General features: G+C 42.7%; 1 pseudogene; it reads right to left on the bottom strand.

Moving 5' to 3' along the window:
• Window positions 1-1,195: 1,195 nt before the first annotated feature.
• LOC139401676 (putative nuclease HARBI1) lies at window positions 1,196-2,595 on the bottom strand (annotated as a pseudogene).
• Window positions 2,596-4,644: the final 2,049 nt, after the last annotated feature.

The following is a 4,644-nucleotide window of genomic DNA, read 5'->3' on the forward strand; positions in this document are numbered from 1 at the left end:
AAATCCCACTTCTGACAGTTTTTTAGTGCCTCTCAGGAGTCATGCTGCTCAGCAGTAATAATAAGAATGATGAAATAACAACTTCACACAGTGAAATAACAATTCATAATAAACACTCTCAAATGCAGACCTTCTGGAGCTGAGCAAAGATCAAGGTTAAATAAGAAAACAGCTGGGGCCTGTTGCACAAAACTAGGATTAAGCCAGGATTAAGCCAGGATATCTTGGTGATCCTGGCTCAATTGATCCGTAATCCGGTTGCACTAAAGATGGATAGGGGGCAGGAGGATATGTTATGGTATAAATTACCATGGAGATTTATTCTGTGGAGCTAGCCTGCTCCAGACCAGGCTAAATTCCAGGATCTATTTAATCTCATCCCTAATGTCAGTCAGCAGTCACCACAAATGGAAACCAATAGTTATTTCACTGCTCACTATACATTGTTATCACATATAACTAGACCCACTGTTATTTAAACGTTTGTGATCATTAATTTCAATGATTTTGGATAAAAAATGATTTTTAGATGATGTTGCTATCATTAGATAATTTACAGTTTCCCATAGACTATAAGGCTATATATAAAATGCTAGAATATTAGGGCCACAGAGGGGAAAAAAACACAAGTCATAATATTGTAACCAGTTGTTTTAAAGGAGGACAGTTGTTAAAATGACAGATGTGGGGCATTTCGTGAAATTGTACTTCAGTATGGTTTCATAAACAAAGACATGCTGATGTGCCAGAATATTAAGTATCACATTGTCATAAGTATCAAAACTGTAAAAACAATATGTAGCTTTTCTGCAGAAAGAACCAGCCTCATAAATTTATGACTTTATCCTTTTTCTTCAGTGTGGCCCTAGTACTCTGTCATATAAACAAATACACATTCCATATGAATATAAAAACACAATGTGTAACATTATGTTCCTTTATTGAATAAGGACAAAACAAAGCAGGTAAACCATCAGCTCCTTTCAAAACTGAAGTCACAGTGACTCTACAAGATGGAAAGCACAGAATCTAAGCATATTATACAAAATGATACATATACAGACCTTTGAATGTGTATAACACACCCTGCATGTCTGCACACTAAAATAAATGCAGGACAAATCCATACACATCAACTGAACAGACAAATGAATGGATGCAGTAGCCTCCCTGCAGCCTTGTATTACACACAGTATACCGCACAAACATCATAAGAGGCCAAATTCGTCAAAAAACGAACCCAAAAAAACCCAAATTCCTCTGCCACCGCAGGACATATTTAACCAAAATTGAAAGCACACATACTAACTAAAATAATTCAACACATATTGGTCCCTCAGCAGCCGACCACTGTCGTCATCAGGGAAGATTGCCGGATTGTCCCAGTCCATGGCTGGTGGCACTCTGGGGGCCCTCTCCTTCCTCAGGCAGGCCACATTGTGGAGGACAGCACAAGCCACAGTAATATCACATGCCCTAACAGGGCTGACCCTTAATTTGTGAAGGCAGTGAAAGCGTGCCTTCAGGAGGCCAAAGGTCATTTCAACTCTGGCCCTGGTCCTGGCATGGGCATGGTTGTAGGCCTGCTGTGCTTCCTGGGGGTCTGTGAAAGGTGTCAGGAGAAAAGGCTGGCAGCCATACCCCCTGTCTCCCAGCAACACACCAGAGAATTCACCTGTCAACACAAAATCTCATCATTACTACCTCATAAACACAGTGATATTCTTGACACAGCCATGATGGTTATAAATAGGGGTTGTGTGGCTTACCTTGTGATAGGCACTGATAGATTTCAGAGGCCCGAAAGATTCTGGAGTCATGGACTGAGCCAGGCCATTTTGCCACAACATTGCTGATCACACAGTCAGCATTGCAGACCATCTGAAATCATAAGATGAGGAATATTACACCAATCAATGCACATCACTGGCAATGCAGAGTGTTCGTCAATGGACAATATCAAAAAGTTATGTTCACCTGAACATTAATGCTGTGAAAGGATTTCCTATTCACAAAATCGGCCTCATGGGCACCTGAGGGGGCTTTTATCCTTATGTGTGTGCAGTCCACTGCACCAATGACATTGGGGAAACCTGTCACACAAAGTAATGAGTATCCTACTATGTGTTAACAGTTGTCCTGTAATTTGTAGATCCTCTTACCTGCAATCCTATAGAACTCCTCTTTGATGTCACAGAGTCTTCTGTGGCCAGGGAAGGAGATGAAGACATCTGCTAATGCTTTGATAGCCAGACACACACTCCTTATTGTGCGGCAAATTGTGGCCTTGTTCAGCTGTTCTGCATCCCCCACTGAGTACAGGAAGGCTCCACTAGCAAAAAAGCGCAAGGCCACACAAACCATTTGCTCCACACTCAGTGCATGGCTCCGTGCAGTGCGGTGCTTAATCCTGGGACCCAGTAGTCTGCATAGATACCTGATGCCATCTGCAGAAAACCTGTATCTTTCATATAGATGGTCATCAGGGAAGGCCAGTGGGTCCAACCGGTCCCTGAAGACCCTTTCTCACCTGAAGGCTCTCCTCAGCACAAGTGCTTCTTCATCCACCACATCTCGCACGAATGGGCATGCCATTGTCAGAGCAGAAAGGAACACACAATTTTGGGCCTTCATATAGGCTAGTGGCCACACCTGGTGCTGGGGGGGGTGGGCAAAAGAGGGCGATGCCTTATAACGATGACTTGGTTGTACTGATTGCTGGGAAAATAAAAAAAACCTTAGAAAGATGCCACCGTCCTGTGTGCTCACAATAAGAGCTCATATGTCATGGCTCACTTGACTTTACGAGAATATACCTAATTTTTATTTTGAGCTGTGTCATCTTCTTGGAGCTGGGGGAGGAAAGAAAAATAATGATTAATACATTTGTGTTACAGTTAGCATACAGTGTACATTGAAGGCATATCTCACCTCCCTCTCAAGTTTTTTTATTTCAAGGTCCAGTTTCCTAATTGTCCTCTTTTTTATTTCGAACTCCAGTGCAAGATTTTCCATCTTTTTCTTCTTGTACTGAATGTCTATGTCTGCCAGTTCTATTTGGCACCGGAGGTGGTTGCCATACAACTTTCTGATAGCTTGTGAGCTCTGTGAACACAATACAATTAGCGCAGCTGGAATTTGGCAGGATGTGGTGTCCTTTTATTAATACGCACTATGTTGCCAGGCTGGTTTTCCCACTGTATAGCATCTGGGTCCTGTAAAAGAAATTAGATTTTTTGATTTTGATGAGGACTCCTCACCATTGTAGAGTAAATAGTACTTTCACAGTCTTAACATGATACCTCATGCCTTCTGGAATCCAGAGAGATGGTCTCCTCCTCATCATCGTCTCCATCATGTGCTGTTGCTGCTGCACTGGGGCCTTCACCCTATCACATTTAATCGGATTCATATTGAAGCTAGTAGACAAGACATGCCAGGCCTACAGTATGCCTTTGATGGAGTACTCACTGGATCAGCATCGTCTGGTGCTTGTGCTGGTGGCTCTAACAGGAACACAGTGCTGCCAGACACTGCAAGGCAATCGGTAAACCAAAGTCAGACAGTCCAAATTGATTCAATATGAATGTGGTTGTATCCCATGTAGAGATGGAAGGACATACCTTGAATGAAGCGGGTGGCATCTTGGGAGGAACCTATGCTCGTCTCTTTCCCCCCAGGGATCCCCTCTAAGACGGGCCTGCCTTTATTTAGCTCCAAGGCCATGTCCTCTGCTGGGGTAAGGTCAGCCTTTGGTGACCCACCACCCGTGCCTTGTCTGTGGGTATTCTTTTTCACTGCTAAAACAGTACAGACAATGTGTGAGCAGGCACCTTCTGGGTACAATATATGCTTGTGCTTTGTTAAATATTAGTCAGGGACCATACCATTCTGCAGAATGTTCTTGTATTTGATTTTGACCTGCTGCCATGTCCGTTTTGGCCCGTTCATGTTTAATCTACACACACACACACACACACACACACACACACTTAATGGAGTCACACTGCAAAAAATTACTTGGTATTTTTGTCTTGTTTTCAGTAAAAATATCAAAAATTTTATCATAGCTTTATACAGTGTGATGGAGTTACTTTACACAATTTCACTCATATCTGCAGTGCATTTCAATAAAAAAAATTAACCGTTTCATAATTACAGTACAACTGCATTTTTGGAGATGTGAATTAAATATTTGAATTGTAATTGTGATGTTTCAGCGGAGCGGTGAGTGTGTAATTGTGCACTACTTACGCATTCAGGCGGTCTGCAATACTTTGCCACGCTTTTTCTCTTTGCTTTATCACTGTGGCGGTGTTGCCTTTCTTCTTAATTATATCTTTTACCTCCTCGTATGCCTCCATGAGGATTTGTGCTTCCGACGGGGAAAAGTACGCGGCTCTAGTTGCCATGGTAAATCAGTTAATCTGTGATCTGTGGCGGGGTCTATTTGAGTGAGCCGTGAGCGCGCACCTATCCAGGATTGGTTTCACCTGGCTTAATGAATCCGTGTCTGCTCATCCTGGCTTGGTCTTTGTGCAACCAATTAAGCCTGGACGCACATGTTTTGGCTTCATTGAGCTCAGCTGAGTCATTTATCCCGGATGTCTTAATTCTACTTTTGTGCAACAGGCCCCTGGACTT

Source organism: Oncorhynchus clarkii, unplaced genomic scaffold, assembly GCF_045791955.1.
Source record: "Oncorhynchus clarkii lewisi isolate Uvic-CL-2024 unplaced genomic scaffold, UVic_Ocla_1.0 unplaced_contig_1002_pilon_pilon, whole genome shotgun sequence".
Classification (NCBI taxonomy): domain Eukaryota; kingdom Metazoa; phylum Chordata; class Actinopteri; order Salmoniformes; family Salmonidae; genus Oncorhynchus; species Oncorhynchus clarkii.